Below are 17740 nucleotides of genomic sequence, written 5' to 3' on the forward strand. Positions count from 1 at the left end.
TCACTAGACCTAGTCGCCAACTGTCAAACATGTCACCCTCCCTCCCAGCCAGGGTTTGGTGGTTATACAATAGGCTTTAAGTTGTTATCTTATATATTATCACAGACTAAAGTTAGGAGAATATAATTTGCATTGCTGAAATCTTTGCAAGACAGTGATTAATTTGAATATAAACATTATATATTTTCAACAAGATATAAAAATTAATCACCTGTATCACATTACAGTAGTGATTTAAGAGTAGGAGTGTATATGTACGTATATATATATACGGTACTGTATAGTGATTTAAGGCCGATTTAGGGGAATTTTAGGAGTGTTTCTGACTTTATGCATTTTGGCCTTTACTTTGTATGTACTTTTCTGTGAGCTGGAACCAATTACCCAATATCCCATTGAAATAATAGATTCGGTTAACGTGACGACTCTGTGGAACGAATTGTGTTCGTTAACAAGGGACCACTGTATTACAATCAGTCTTCAAAGCACCTGATAATTATATAAGTACATATACACCTTAATGTTACCTGGTTGGGTTGTGTTAGGCTATGGTGAGTACCACACAGTGAGACACTAGTCACACCTTGTATTCAGTGTAGTGTGGCTGATGTTATAACACATCTTTCCGTCGGGAGTCATGGATTTTGTCAGGCCAAGAAGAGAGCTTCACGATGATTCTTCAGTACGAACAGTTTCTCTAAAGTTTATTGTTGATGCCCTTTACTGTCCATGCAAACTGGGGGGCCAAACCTGTTGAAAGAATAAAATCAATTATTCTTATAGTATAAGATCTTCTGGCTATATACTGCAGTGGGACCAGAATTCACACAAGCACGCACGCACGCACGCACGCACACTACATCCTTGACCACCGAAGGGTCAAGACGTACCTGGCGCTCCTCTCGGAGCAGCCAGGTCAACTGTTATGTTGGCCCATACCAACTCCCTCCCCTGAACCCTCCTCCCCACCGGAATATCAACATGTTCTCGCCAGAAGTTACTATTTCATTAAGGAAAGGAATGGAACCAGTGTTAAACAGAGGTGAACAGTGGTGAACAGTGCTTAAGTCAGTGAGAACAACTCAACAGTAACAGTAGTACCCAAAATAACCTTCACACAGTGAGGTCCCAGGTACCCAGTGATAACGGCCCGTGAGACCCAACTACCAACGATGTGTTAATCCGTCTACGATAGGAAGGCCTGGAACCACACCTCACTCATATAACACCATCTGTGAGGGAATTACTACACCACGTGAGGCCCCTCATAACACCATCTGTGAGGGAATTACTACACCACGTGAGGCCCCTCATAGCACCATTTGTGAGGGAATTACTACACCACGTGAGGCCCCTCATAACACCATCTGTGAGGGAACTACTACACCACGTGAGGTCCCTCCTAACACCATCTGGGAGGGAGTTACTACACTACGTTTTTGCTGTTCAACACCTACAAAAATCTATGTTCACTGTATGTTCCCTTACCTTTCTCTAATGAAGGCTTTTGTTAAACCACCAATGTATGTAATAAGTCATTTATGTCCAATGTATATTTTCAGCCTTCGGGCTGCAGAACTTTTTCAATAAACCGTCAATTATCATTATTATTATTATTATTATTACACACACACACACACACACACCGAGATCCTCTACCTAGGGGATTTCAATGTTCATCACAGAGAGTGGCTTGGCTCTGCAAGGGATGATTTGGAACAAATAATCAAACGCCCTACACGCGTTCCTGATCGACACGATCAACTTGCTAACATTCTTGATCTTTGTTTTACCTCTAACCCCTCACACTATTCATACACAATTTCTGCCCCCTTAGGGTCTTTTGATCACAACCTTATTTCTATTAAATCAAATTGGGCACGACCACCTCCCCCACCCCCCTCTAAACATCAACTATGGCACTATCGGAGGGCAAGCTGGGAATCCTTGCGAGAATTCTTCACCGACTTTCCTTGGGATGAATGTTGCTTTTCCACTCGGGACGCCTCGGTACGTGCTCACAGCATTGCTGGGGTTATACAGGGCGGTATGAGTGCATTTATCCCATCTTCTACCTAAACTTTCACATTACAATCATGGTTTGATCGCTCCTGCCCTCTTGCTTGCAGGGTGAGAGATAGGGCATATCGAGCTATGAAACTATCTCCTTCTCCTATTACCCACACCTCTTTCATTACTTCTAGGAATCGTTGTAAGGCTATTCTTCGTAGGGCCAAGTGGACTTTTATTAAAAGAAAGACCGCTGCCCTGACTAAGTCTTCCTCTAGTAAATCGATTTGGTCCTTCACCAAAAACATCTGTAACAACTTCAGTACTCCTTCTTTTCCTCCCCTCTTACGACCTGATAACTCTATAGCCAAGTGTCCCCCTGACAAAGCCAACTTCTTAGGCACCTTATTCTCCTCTAATTCCACCTTAGACAATTCCCACTCTATCCCTCCTACCAATGTACCTCCTACTGAACCTATGCACTTTCCTATAATCTCCACTCGCAGGGTTGCCGGTGTGTTATCCAGGTTGGATGTGAGTAAGGCGCATGGACCAGACGGAATACCCCCTCGTGTTCTGAGGGAGTGTGCTGAAGCTCTGGCCGCTGTGCTTGCTCGCCTCTTTCGCCTCTCCCTCAAAACCCAAACTTTTCCTTCTTCTTGGAAGCATGCCTTGGTTCAGCCCATCCCAAAGAAGGGTGACCATTCTAATCCCTCTAACTATCGCCCCATTGCCCTAACTTCATCCCTCTCTAAGATTTTCGAAACTATCTTAAAATCCCGTCACCTTGAACACCTTTCTCTTTTGTCGGATCACCAGTATGGCTTTCGCCAGGCGAGATCTACTGGTGATCTGCTCTCCTATTGCACCCATCTTTGGTCATCCTCTCTTAGGGATTATGGGGAAACTTTTGTCATAGCCCTCGACATCTCCAAAGCATTGGACAGGGTATGGCTCAAGTCTTTGCTTTCTAAACTTCCCTCTTTTGGTTTCTCTCCCCCACTTTGTTTTCTCATCTCTAGCTTCCTTGAGAACTGATCCATGGCAGTTGTTGTCGAGGGTTCGATCTCTCGTTCTTTCTCTACCAGTAGTGGTGTCCCACAGGGTTCTGTTCTTTCACCTACTCTCTTCCTTCTTTTTATCAATGATTTACTTCACACTACAACTAATTCTATACATTCTTACGCTGATGAGTCTACTCTTAACTCTTCTTCACATTTTACACTTCCTCCTAACTCTCAAACTAGATCTGTTTCTGGAGCTGATATCATTACTTTTATCAATGCGGATCTGTGCAGCATCTCTGAATGGCGATGTACAAACTTGGTTAAGTTCAATAGTAATAAAACTCAATATTTACCAATTACACTTTGTAAAGTAGATGATCTCCCACCAATTACATTTCAGGACGCTATCATCCTCCCAAATTCTGAAATAAATATGTTAGGCCTCACCATTTCCTCCAATATGTCCTGGAAATCACACATCCTTAGTATAGCTAAAGCTGCCTCCCGAAAGTTGGGAATGCTGTACAGATGCCATAGCTACTTCACTCCTGAGCAGTTGCTCTAAGTGTAGAAGGGATTCATTCGTCCTAACTTGGAGTACTGCTCTCATATCTGGGGTGGTTTTTCTTCTGTCCAACTATTAGATAGGGTGGAATCAAAGGCATTTTGTCTTATTAACTTTCCTCCTTTAGTCGACAATCTCTCTTCCCTTTCTCTTCGCGGCAATGTTACTTCTCTCTCTCTCTTTTACAGGTACTTTAACGGGCAATGTTCGGTGGATTTGGCATCCTGTGTACCGCTGGCAAGGCCGTGGGCTCGTAACACACGTCTTGCTCACGGTGCCCACCTTTTCTCTGTGGATGTCGGTCACACGAGAATAACCCATTATAGTACCTCCTTTCCTCACACAGCCAAACTGTGGAATGCTCTGCCTTCTTTTGTGTTTCCATTCTTATACAATCTGTCTCACTTTAAAAAGCTGGTTTTCCAGCATCTTCATGGCATTGATTAACACAATATAATTTTTTTGTTCTCTAATTTTAATTTATTTCTTTTCTTTTTTTTTGGCCCCCCAGGCCCCGTTGTGGGTCGTTTGACCTGTGCCCGGGTGGGCTAATTCCCATAAAAAAAAAACCACACACACACACACACACACACACTTCATCCTAAACCACCGAATGGTCAAGACGTACCTGGCGCTGCTCTAGCAGCAGCCACATCAACTGTTATGTTGGCCCAAACCAACTCCCTCCCCTGAACCCCTCCTCCCCTACGGAATATCAACAAGTTCTCGCCAGAAGTTACTATTTCATTTAGGAAAGGAATGGAACCAGTGTTAAATAGTAGTGAACAGTGCTTAAGTCAGTGAAAAACAACTCGGCAGTAACAGCTGAGTCTTACCCAAGCTAACCTTCACAGTGAGGTCCCAGGTAACCAGTGATAATTGCCCCTGAGACTCCACAACATCAGCTATGTGTTAATCCGTCCACGATAAGGAGGCCTGGGACCACACCTCACTCACTTGAGTGAGAGAGTTCCTGTGCCACCAGACCGCGTGGTGTTCCCATGATGCTACGACACCAAGTGGTGACTGAGTTGCTACAGCATCATGTGAGGTTCCTCATAACACCATCCGTGAGGGAATTACTACACCATGTGATGCCCCATTACACCATCCATGAGGGAATTACTACACCACATTAGGTCCCTCATACACAATCTGCGAGGGAATTACTACACCACATCAGGCCCCTCATAACACCATCTGTGAGGGAATTGCTACATCATCAGGCCCCTCATACACCATCTGTGAGGGTATTACTACACCACATTAGGGCCCTCATACACAATATGTGAGGGAATTACTACATCATCAGGCCCCTCATAACACCATCTGTGAGGGAATTACTACATCATCAGGCCTCTCATAACACCATCTGTGAGGGAGTTACTACACCACGTGTCTGCTGTTCAACACCTCAGCTCACATGATCTACGTGACCTCCACTGTAAACATTAATCTGTATGTTCACTGTATGTTCCTTTACCTTTCTCTAATGAAGGCTTTTGTTAAACCACCAATGTATGTAATGAGTCATTTATGTCCAATGTATATTTTCAGCCTTCGGGCTGCAGAACTTTTTCAATAAACCATTAATTATTATTATTATTATTATTGTTACACTACTACTATCACTACTCTGCTGTCACTCGGAATCGAGAATGACGATCATCCAGCTATGATACAATGATACGAGTTATCAATAATGTCACCTTCATTGGTGAGTTCTGAGGTGAATAGCGAGGCTGATACGGGACCGGCAGAGATTGTCCACAGATATTGCACGTATGGGGGATCACATCTAGTGCAGGAGGGGCGTTGGAGCTTGTCTGCCTCGATATGCCGTCGGGCTAACTCGAAAGTGTAGTGCTCCTTCAAGCGTTACGGTGTGGAGAAATTGTCTCCCAGGTGAGGGGAACAATTTGAGCACTTTATCAGGTTTGTCTTGACTTAGGGGTCTTGTTGGAGCTCTGTAAGTATGTTTGCCTGATGTGGGGCTCCACTGCAGATTTTTCATACGGGGTTTACTCCTGTAGCCTTATACCTGCCAAGGTTAATCCGCAAGGCAGCGGGGCGGTGGTTGGTAGGCGCCAGGACGTGTCCATATGCCAGTGGTCCTATGCGCCGTCCCTCTGGAGCCCACTGCTACTCCAGCCCAGGCCCTTGAGGCACCCAGTTACCATGTGTTGCCAAGAGGAGGCACAGCAGGAGTCTTGGTGGTGAGAAGGCTGTGTACTGGCAGGGGAAGACTTATGCAAGTTGCTTCCCGGTTTGCCACGAGGGCTAGCCAGAAGAGGCAGCTGAAAGCGAGAGGGAGCAAGCAGTGCTTGCACCTTAACACTAACATAATGCTGCCACACTAGATGCATTTCACCACCCTGCGTGGAAAAAATCTCTCTCTCTCTCTCTTACCTTCTTCTAAGGCAGTTGTGCATGAATGTATCTGTGCAACAAATCCCCCAACTACCATAACAAAAAACCCTTAAGAGCGAGAGTATGAAAATAATAATAATAATAATAAATGTTCTCACACTTACCAAAGAATTTCCTGAAGTTATCACAACTGAGATTAACAAGACATTTCTTGTCTGTCCATATGTCCGTCAGTTCAAACTCGATGTTGATAAACGGCATCACGGTCCGGTTGTGAGCCCTGCTTGAAGTCTGGGGTTGTCCACTATGTGCGTACACTTGCGCTGTTGAGGTGAGAGATACTGTATATGTTAATGCCCATGAGAGTACACTGAGGGGATGGTGGATGACTGGCAGTACTGTGAGAAGGGGCATGGGAAGGCAGGGCTGTTTTCCTGGGGCCAGCACCTACTAGGGGGTCCAGACTAAGCTCTTTTATATTAAAAATCTGGAAAAACCAGTAATACAATGTCATACTATGGAATAAATTATGTTTGTCTTTACCTTTACTCTAAATGTTCTCTTGTTCTAACTGGGTTGTGTTTTGTTCTGTTGCAGATGTATAAGGATTTATGAGTTGAATAAAGCCTTGATTACTGAAGGTGTTTGATATCATACGACATACAGCATCCATAAAATTCTGTAAACTTAAATAAACTGATAATAACATGTAAAAATCCATAATAAATCTCTATGAATTTGGTAATGGTTAACTTGTGAGAGTTGGCATCCCTACATTGGTGAGCACCGTGATCTTGGTGGAGGAGTTTGGTTATTTAAGAAATAACTGGAATGTAGAACAATTTTTTTTTTTTTACGGGAATTAGCCCACCCGGGCACAGGTCAAACGACCCACAACGGAGCCTGGGGCAAAAAAAAAAAAGAATGGAAAGAAAGTGTAAATATAGAAAAAAAGGTTTACTGTATCAATCTACACCACGAAGATGCCAGAAAACCAGGTTTTTAAAGTGAGACAGATTGCAAGAGCGTGGAAACACAGAAGAAGGCAGAGCATTCCACAGTTTGGCTGTGTGAGGAAAGAAGGAGGTACATTAACGGGTTATTCTCGTGTGACCGACATCCACAGAGAAATGGTGGGCACCGCAGGCAAGACGCGGTGTTACGAGCCCACGGCCTTGCCGGCGGTACACAGGATGCCAAATCCACTGAACATTGCCCGTTAAAGTACCTGTAAAAGAGAGAGAGTGAAGCAACATTGTATGGAAGAGAAAGGGAAGAGATTGTCGACTAAGGAGGAGAGTATTAAGACGAAATGCCTTCGATTCCAACCTATCTAGTAGTTGGACAGAAGAAGAGCCACCCCAGATATGAGAGCAGTACTCCAAGTTAGGAGAATGAATCCTATATACTTGGGTGAAGTAGCTGTGGCATCTGTACAGCATTCCCAACTTTCGGGAAGCAGCTTTAGTTATACTAAGGATGTGTGATTTCCAGGACATATTGGAGAAATGGTGAGGCCTAACATATTTATTTCAGAATTTGGGAGGATGATAGCGTCCTGAAGTGTAATTGGTGGGGAGATGGTCTAATTTACAAAGTGTAATTGGTAAATATTGAGTTTTGTTACTATTGAACTTAACAAGTTTGTATCTCCCATTCAGAGATGCTGCACAGATCCGCATTGATAGAAGTAATGATATCAGCTCTAGAAACAGATCTAGTTTGAGAGTTAGGAGGAAAATGTGAGGAAGAGTGAAGAGTAGAATCATCGGCGTAGAATGGATAGAATTAGTTGTAGTGTGAAGTATATCATTGATAAAAAGAAGGAAAGTAGGTGAAGAACAGAACCCTGTGGGACGCCACTATTGGTAGAAGAGCAAGAAATCGATCTCGACAACAACTGATGGATCGGTTCTCAAGGAAGCTAGAGATGAGAGAACAAAGTGGGAGGAAACCAAAAGAGGAAGTTTAGATAGCAAAGACTTGTGCCATACCCTGTCAAATGCTTTGGAGATGTCAGGGCCACGACAAAAGTTTCCCCATAATCTAAGAGGATGACCAAAGATGGGTGCAATGGAGAGCAGATCACCAGTAGATCTCGCCTGGGAAAGCCATACTGGTGATCCGACAAAAGAAAAGGCGTTCAAGGTGACGGAGAAAATGGGAGTTCAAGATAGTTTTGAAAATCAGAGGGATAGGATTAGGGCAATGGGGCGATAGTTAGAGGGATTAGAATGGTCACCTTCTTCGGGATGGGCTGAACCAAGCATGCTTCCATGAAGAAGGAAAAGTTTTGGTTTTGAGGCAAAAGGCGAAAAGCTGAGAGCAAGCACAGGGCCAGGGCTTCAGCACACTCCTCAGAACACGAGGGGGTATTCCGTCCGGTCCATCGCCTTACTCACATCCACCTGGATAACACACGGCAACCCTGCGAGTGGAGATTATAGGAAAGTGCATAGGTTCAGTAGGAGGTGCAGGGTAGGAGGGATAAGTGGGAATCGTCTAAGGTGGAATTAGAGGAGAATAAGCTGCCAAAGAGGTTGGCTTTGTCAGGAGAGTTGGGTTATAGAGTTATTGGGACGGAAGGGAGAAAAGAAAGTTGTTACAGATGTTTTAGTTAAGGACCAGAAGGATTTACTAGAGGAAGAATTAGTCAGGACAGGGTCTTTCTTTTTAATAAAATTCGCTTGCCTTACGAAGAACCTTAGTTCTGAAGTAATGAAAGTGTGGGTAATAGGAGAGATAGTTTCATAGCTCGATATGCCCTATCTCTCACTCCTCAAGCAAGAGAGCAGGGCGATCAAACCATGATTGTAATGTGAAAGTTTTGGTAGAAGATGGTGTATAGATATGTACATACCAAGATATGTGAACACATACGACACCAGGACTCTTGTTACCATTCATTGTACCATTTATTCACATGTCTGTATTACTACATATTATTATAGCATGTCTGATGTCTATGCTTATGTCTAATGCCTATGTTCATTTACTATGTCCCGATGTACTATGTCTGTACCGCTAGTCAGGTAATTAGAAGACCTCATTTATTGTCCTAGGAATGTCTAGCAACTCCTTGCCTGGCTAGCTAATTTCCCTCAGATCGGCCTCGGCCTACCTCACGGTCCGGGGTCCTAGTAATCGCTCCTGTATCGGTTGGCTATCACGCAGCCTTGTACCACTTATTGAATATACCTGCTCGTGCCCTGGGTTTCAAGAACCTTGTCTGGGATTACATCACCACACCACAGATGGGATAAATGCACTCATATGCCCCTGCATAACCCCAGCAATGCTGTCGGCACATACTGAGGCATCCCAAGTGAACAACATTCATCCAAGGAAAGTCGGTGAAGAATTCTCTAAGGATTGCCAGGCTCTCCAATAGTATAGTTGACGTTTAGGGGGTGGGGAGTGGTCGTGCCCAGTTTGATTTAAATGAAATAAGGATGTGATCAAAAGACCCTAAGGGGGCAGAAATTGTGATATGAATAGTTGGGGGTTAGAGGTAAAACAAAGATCAAGAATGTTAGCAAGTTGATCGTGTGGATCATTAATGTAGTGTTTGATTATTTGTTCCAAATCATTAAGTAAGGAAAAGAGAGTGCCTCAGCTCCACCTGGGTCATCCTTGCAGAGCCAAGCCACTCTCTGTGATGAACATTGAAATCCTTAGGTAGAGGATCTCGGTGTTGGGGTGTGTGGATAGAACGACTCATGGCAAGAAGTGAGATAGTCAAGAGTTCCAAATAGTTGGTAGAGTTGGGAGAACAGTATAGGAAACAAAGAAAATAGTCACAGTAGGTAGAGATATTTTGAGCCAGAGGACATCATAAAGGAGATTCAAGATCCGTGGTCGGGCTAGGTGTGCTTGTGTTGCAGTGGTACACCTCCCTTAGAATGGAAGGAGGTATAAAGGTTGTAGTTAGAGACTTGGAAAGGTTTGGGTGAAGCTGCTTTGGTCAGTTGAAGTTCGGAGAGTAGTAAGAGGTTGGGGAAGAGGTTGATAGATGGCACTCCACAGAAGAAAAATTGGATCTCAGTCCGCAAATGTTGGAAAAATGAGTTGTGAAAAAAACCGATCCTCCAGCAAAGCGGTGTAGTCAGTTGAGGCCCCAGTAGCTTGATGATGATCAGGTCGGCCCTGGGGTCCACAACCTTCCGACCAGTGGGACCCATCCAAGAAGCCCGCTTCAGTATTAATATCAACTGACATAGGAGAATAAAATAGACTGAATATAACAGAACAAGAATGAGTACGGTTTTATTTGTGGTGTTGTCAATAGTAAGAGAGACAGTTGAGACCCTGCAATTGTGTGTAAATGAGGCAGAAAGATAGATCAGCAACCTGGGACTTGGTCACAATTTACGTGATGCCATATAGCAGCAGGGTCTACCATTAGACAACACATTATGCTTTCAATATCTTCCCAGGCGGTAGTACCTCCCTGTTTGGTAACTGCCTACTACCTGATAATGGTATCACAGCCTCAATGCCAAAAAAACACAAAAGGTTAGGAAGAGGTTCACAGAAGAAAAAACTGCGAGGAAATAGCAGATACAAGTTCAGAAAATCAATTTAAAAATAATGTTTTTTATGTTCTTCTGGGTTAAATTATTGGAAACATGACAAGGCAAAATGAGGCAGTATGAGAGTTGGAGTCAAATTTCAGTGTTATGTGGAAATACACTAATATCTCAGTTAGCTGGAATCCCTCAAACCTGGACCCCTCTGATAGCCGGAATTGAAATATGCTCAGAAAATCACCCACAAAACCGAAAATTTCCAAAAATTTAATTTGGAAAAAAATTTTCCGAGGTTGAAAATCGAGAGCATTTTCTGAAAATGTCTTGAATAAAGACGAAAGCTAAGTTATTTTGGGGGAGGGACCAGATCTGACCTGACTCAATGTCAAGTGGAGGTAGGGTGGGGGATTAGTGGTCTCATATTACTGACCTGATACAATGTCAGGTCACCCTTTCTTGGGTGGGGGATTAGTGGGTCTCATGACCTGAATATGTCTTGAATAGACATGAAGGCAGAAAGGTGTGGGTGATTAGAGATGGAGTGGAAAGGCGTTTAACGTGCACCAGTGTTGCCAAGCGCTAAGCTCCTCAATAACTGATCTTTTAATTCGCCTCCATGCAGTCACATAACAAGAATGCGTCAAAAGGCGGGTTTCAATCATTCCCTTCGACATGCCCGTCACCTGGCGTCCTTAACCAAGGCGTTTACATTCAAAACAAATCTGGGAGGGCGTCGAAGGGAATTCTCGACCGCCAGGAGGACCACAGGTCCACGTGAATAAGTTTTATGATCAGTAAAAATATGTATTTTTGGCCATCTCGGACACAAAGGAGATGGGAAGGGGACCCCTAATGCATAGTGACCACGAGCTGCTCCCTGTAAGAAAACCCACCTTTCTCCTTATTTCACTCGTCACTGATGGACAATATATAGTTTTTCTTTCGTCTTTTTTATTGTTTTATCATTTATAAAGGGCTGTAGGGGTTTATTAATTTCACCTTATAAAAGAACGCTCTGCATCAGCATTGGACGTCAGAAGTGACAACACTTCCATTGCCAATGTCCAGAACATTTATATTTTGCATCTCTCTCTTCATTCAAAATGATAACAGGTTTATAAAATTGCTGACTCTTTGTGGTGTAAATACTCCGCAAGTCTCCACAACTTACTGTTTAGTTCGAATCTTTTCTTTATTTTCCTACACACTACTACTAGAAATCTCTGCACCACATCTTCGTCAGAGTTCATGCTTATCTTATAATGCTATAGTAGGGTGTGTCATAGGAGGGAAGATCAGCTAAAACCATGGCCCATCACTTTTTTGGTAGATTTTAGTGTATATAAACAGAAAAATAATTTTCAGTTTCAATATTTTGCAACCTTGCTAGATAAATTTTAGCGGAAATTTTATCGAAAATCTAACGTGACAGCCGCATTAGTGCATTACACCAAATAGTGAACATTGCTTTCGACTTCATTCTTTAACAACCCAACTAACAATATTTTTTTCTGTTTCAGATTCTGATGCATTTAAGTTGATAATATTTTATGTATGGCTTTCGCTTGTGTCAGGACGAGGAACCAAAATCCAGCTTTCATCTCAGTCACTATCTTTGGGTCTGGGAGAGCTCCTGGAAGTCGGAGTTGCCTACATTGAGAGATGCTTTTGAGATACGGTGTTTTAATCCAGCAAATCAGGTGAAAAGAACCAAAGAACTTACACAAACAAAGACATTGCCAGTGAGATATGATTCAAAGCTGTCTTGGCATTAGTACACTCTGGCTAACGCTCAGTTCAAGCCTCCAGTCATAACAACAAGTCAGAAGATTAGTGAGATCACAGCTGTTGGGGAAAAGGCAAGAGACATTTCTTGGGAGAGAGGAAAATTTGCAGTTATGACAGCTTGCCAAGCAACTGGACCAAAGGTTATTTGGATGCCATACCACGGTAAGCTCAATTGTTCTCTGTCCTGAGTTTGATGCGATCGCGACTGTAAATCCGAGGCCCACATCTCCTGTATTTGCAAGCGTGGAACTGAAGATTCCTGTGATCAAACTGGCATTTGGTCGCCAATAGAGAGAGAAGATCGGCAGTATAGGGCTCATGATTTCTAGCCAAGATATCTGGAGTCCAAGAGAGACAGGAGGCCAGCTATTAAGAGAGACAGAAGAGGAGAAGATACGAGGAAAAGAGAGACTTGAGAAGGCCCAGGGTGAGGTAAAAGGCCGATGATTGGAGTCAAGGTTGATTCAGAGTTTAATGACTTCCCCATGGCTGATCCGAAAAGGACTAGGAGAATGGTGACTTTGTCCCTAACCCAGAAAATAATGATCCCAAACCTTCCAGGCATAAGATCTGAATAGAAAGATATCCCGAGTAATAGCTCTGCCAGCACATGCGACACCACACTGGTCTCAGAGAAACTGCAGAGATAGCAACAGCTGCCTGGGTTGACGGTGGTTTGATAACACCTGGATGATGTTCACCTGGTGATGATCATAACAAAGTAAGGAGAGCTCACAGGAGAAACTTGTCAGGCAACCCAGGAAGAGGAGTTTGATAAGGATAAGAGAAAATGGAATCACTGTTTGTTCTTTGATGGGAGAAGGATGACACTAAAGTGTCTGCGAAAGTTGGAGATTCTGGACAGTTGTTCCCTGCCATGGTGAAGGAGGAACACTACTCCCTGCTGCAGTGAACCAGGAGGGAAGTATTTGTAAGATTACCCAGAGAAAGATGACATCAGGAACCAGCTGAGATAGTGGCAGATAACATTGTGAACTGCCTAGAGAGAGGAACGTGAGACCAGACCCTGCAGGCCATTGGAGGTGACAGCACCAACACTAACACAGGGGTGGCAAGGGGGTCATACAGTGGATAGAGCGATGATTGGGGAGGAAGCTGGTCTGGATTGTTTGTGACCTCCACACCAACGCAGAAGCTGCCACTCAGACATCTCGATCCAGGAGCTGGATGGCAAGATTCTTCAAACAACAGATGGTCTGGTCCTCTTGGCAAGATGCTGACTGCCACTGAGTTAGAAATAACCGGCTTTGAAAAAATCACAGTTGGCCCTCCACCTGTTGAGCTTGCATACTGGTCATTGACGACCTGAGTACTGACCAGCACATGATTTGCAGTGCCATCAAAACCAAATATGCCTTGATAGACTTGCTTACCTGCAGATAGGTCCAGTCTCACATTCTAGGTGGCTCACAATGGCTTCCCTTTTGCGGGTCCTCTGCAGAATTTGGGTCGCCCATCATAAACTGAAAGGGAACCAGCTTTACAACCTGAGACTTATTGTCCAATTCATCGTGAGTGCCTACTTGCCAAATTGGTTCAACACTGCTAACAAGTCATCGCCTCCCGAAGGTCCGCCAAGATGTTCTTCTTCCAGCTTGAGCTCCTGAGGAGTCAGCCAAGGAAGGTTGTTCAGATTAGAGCAGACTGTGAGGAGATCTTCCGGTATTGTGCTCATCCCGAGGCAGCTCCTGCAGACAATGCTCTGCAGTAAGGATGAGGAGGAGAGAAGAGTGCAGTCAAAGATCTTGGATATGAGACTTATGAGAGGACTGGGCATGACGAATCAGTTGGTGACGATTCCTTCTCAGGGTCAGGAATACTCTTGGTCAATCTAGGTGGCCAAGACCCTCACTGATCTCATAGATCTGGATAACATCCAGGCTGGCAGTGAGCCCCCCACCTGCAGCCTCACCAATGTTCAAGTCATCAGAGCTTCCTGACAACCCCATGCATAAACCCCTGCCTGGCCTGCACACCCAGAGTATAGAGCGTTGTGTACAGCAAGTGAGCGAGGCCAGCAGCTGTACAGCCAGGAGAGGAGGGAAGGCCACATCCGAGTCACAGGGTCAGCAGGAGTGATGAGTAGAAACAGAAGCAAGAAAGACATGTTCTCTATGGTGCAGCAACACCGGGTCGTAGTAGTAAAACCGGCTTTTTGTATTTGATGATTTTTATTTTAAAGGAATATTAAATCTCTAATAAATGTGTCAAGATCATTCGCTTCAATTATTCTGGATCATTTTCATCCCAATAAATTAACCTGATACATTTATTTTACTTTAAATAAGCTATTTAGTGGTGTTGGGTAAAAGGGTGGGAATACTGAATTTTCATAAGATTGTGTTAAATTTACCTAGCAAAAAATGAAAACTTTTCAAATCTGAAGATATCACATGATTCTGCACATAGAACTACATCATTAATACCATGGGCCGATTTTTCAAATTCAAAAAAAAAAAAATTCGCCTCCGTATGACACACCCTAATGCTATAGCCTTTGGAAGGTGGCATGTAATTGCGATCCCGAATATATCTGATGGACTGATACATATAGGGAATCATCGGTTGGATCAATACCATGCATCTGGAGTTTGACACACTATGTAAATGGCAAAAGGAGTTTAGCAATAACCGATGCAGTTGACATATGCTTTTAAGGATTAAATGTAAAGTTGGGGCTTTACTCTGGAAAATCAATTTTATTGTGTTGAGTTGTGGCAATATGTAATTCAAAATTCAAGTAGCAGAACACAAGTCTCTCCTCAATTACCCTGATGTGGAAATACAGTTTGAGGGGGTTGCCACTGTTGGAGTATTCTTGCAACAGCTTCATGGAGTGACAACCACCTCGTAGCACAAGCATTTGAACTTTCATTCTGCTAGTTACACAGTTATATTCGCCCGTAATGTTTGATGCCCCATCTGCAGCAGACCCAATGAAGTTGTTCAATGGTATATCATGTGTAGTGAGGCACTGAAACAGCATGTTATATATTTTCACCAGTCGAACCCTGATCACCTTCAAATACTCCAACCAAATCCAGCATCGCGATTTTGTCATTATCTCTCCAGATCAAAATACTTCACTATCATTGCACGTGATTTACTTACTGAACAGTCGGTACTTTCCTCAATAATTACACTAAATTTATTTGTAGTTTCCTAACCAAGTTTTGAGTTGCACATTCCCCTAAGGCTTGCACGATGACCTTGCACCTGGTCCACTTCGTTGCCGTTTGAGCAGCTGTCTTGGAATCAGGAACATTCGCTTGTTGAGGTCGTCAAAGTGGTCACATAAGCAAAAAGGAATATTACAATTATTTGGCTATACAGGGAAACCTCGGATAATAACGGTTCGACCAACAACTTTCCATATTATAAACCCTTAACGAAATTTCGGTTAACGAATTACCTTCCATAAGAATCTTCATCTCAGTTAACGAAAAAAAATTCGGTTAACGAATTAATCGGTTCTGGGGCTTAAATTTGGCTACCATTTTAGTAAATATCAAGAAGGTTGTACTATTCCAATAATTTCCAAGTTTTATATTAAATTTTAGTCATTTAACAATTATTTAACATAATTGAAGGCAGGAAACCTTAGTTTTAGCTTGCCCAACTCACCAAACAGGCGTCAGTTTGTGTCTCTGCTGCTCAGTGGAGGTAACATCTTTGCTTGGGCTACTCTTGAGACATAAACTATTTTTACATTTTTACAATTACAATTATTGGTCAATCTGAAGTTTATTTTTACATATTGACAATATATGGCGCAGTGCAGTGTTGATTAAAAGAAAATAATCTTGAATTACACCAAGTGAACTAAAATTTTTATGGGTGAAATAGCGGCATGAAGCATGAGGTGATTTCTCTTCCACCTAGCTTCCTTCTATTTACTCCTTCCTCCTCCCACCTACTGCTGAATTCCCATCATCATCATCATCAACCAGGAGCCTTCTACATGCCTCAAATTAAGTGTACTGCTGCATTTTATTTTTAGTTTGTATGTGATTTTTCGATGAGCTGGAACCAATTACAAAATCCCACATTAAAACAATGGTTTAGGTTAGCAGAAATTTTGGTTAACGAACGACCTTCTGGAACTAATTGTTGGCAAAGGGACCGCTGTATATTAAATTTTTTTTACATTAATTTTTACTTACAGCTACAACTCATGATCCAGGGCTCCCGACTGTAAACACAAACGAAAACGGCATCCTATGTCTCTTCTAGCAGCGACCACATATTATTACAGGTATTCATTTTATATTGTATAAAGGTGCATTCAGAAGCATTATTTAAAGAATATAGTTTGTAATTTTCATTAATTGTATTGTTTTTCTGGGAAAAAAGGGGTAAAAAGCCACAAAGTATGAAAAAGGGTCACACTTGGGCATCTCGTGTGTGCTTTACTTTAATAGTAATTAATGATAAGGCAATTTCTACCTATCACTGCAATATTGAAGGACACGTAATAATTATATATGAGAGAGAGAGAGAGAGAGAGAGAGAGAGAGAGAGAGAGAGAGAGAGAGAGAGAGAGAGAGAGAGAGACTTCATATTCACCTGCAGCTTGCTGTTTTCCACCTTGTTGCAGGGCAGCACATCGGACTCATCACATCCTTATCACTTGTGTATCTCTGAATCAAGTCAGCGGTATTACATCTTTACTTCTACGTGCTCTCCCAACCAGTTGTAGGCAGAGTTCTGAAAAGAGAGAGAGAGAGAGAGAGAGAGAGAGAGTGTTAATAATGCTATCGTGAGCATAATTTTTGTTTACTCTTTGTAGAAACTAGGTGTTTTGGTTGATTTTATCCCACTTGCAACAGTTATTTTGGTAATTTAAGAATTTTCTTGTATATACAGGGTATTGATGTATTAATTATGTAAGAGAATATTCTAGAATGTATTGCATCATTTTTGTTATGATTTACTTCTTATTGTAAGCCAAGATAATTCTCCAGGAGTGTTGCGAGCAGGCCTCGCGTCTGGACGTTGCTACAGAATACTCTAGGCGTCTGACAGAGACATGTATAGCGGCAGTGAGCGGCCTTGGGAGTCAATAGATCGCTTCCATTCAGGTCGCTTCAAAGACTAAGCCCTAGCAGAACAACTGAAGGCAATTGTTGTGCAAGTGACATCCAAGGTTGTTTGCGATTAATATAAAATTAGAGAAGACGCTGAGAATTGTACACTGGTAGTGTACTTTGACTATATACTTGAGAATACATTACCCTGTTAACAGTGTTGTGAAGAATTACTGTTTATTAAAGACTACAGTGCACAGGGTGTGTTTCAGTGACCTGGTGGAAATCTACCTGCAATTTGTTTGTCTGTACACTGATACCGATAATCGGACAATTACCGGAGACTGGCAGGACAGCCGGTGGTAATTTGAGAACTCTTGTAAGATATCTACTGCTCTGTACATACGACCGTAGCCGCTGGTA

At 42.8% G+C, this 17740-nt stretch overlaps 1 long non-coding RNA gene across 1 annotated transcript; it reads right to left on the bottom strand.

The window, feature by feature from the left end:
* Window positions 1–487: 487 nt before the first annotated feature.
* LOC121877136 lies at window positions 488–16919 on the bottom strand. The gene is made up of 3 exons (XR_006090904.1): window positions 16857–16919; window positions 6117–6275; window positions 488–750 (listed from the first exon to the last, which is right to left on the bottom strand). It is a non-coding gene; the product is annotated as an uncharacterized LOC121877136 (long non-coding RNA).
* Window positions 16920–17740: the final 821 nt, after the last annotated feature.

Source organism: Homarus americanus, unplaced genomic scaffold (genome assembly GCF_018991925.1).
Source record: "Homarus americanus isolate GMGI-L3 unplaced genomic scaffold, GMGI_Hamer_2.0 scaffold43391, whole genome shotgun sequence".
Taxonomy (NCBI): domain Eukaryota; kingdom Metazoa; phylum Arthropoda; class Malacostraca; order Decapoda; family Nephropidae; genus Homarus; species Homarus americanus.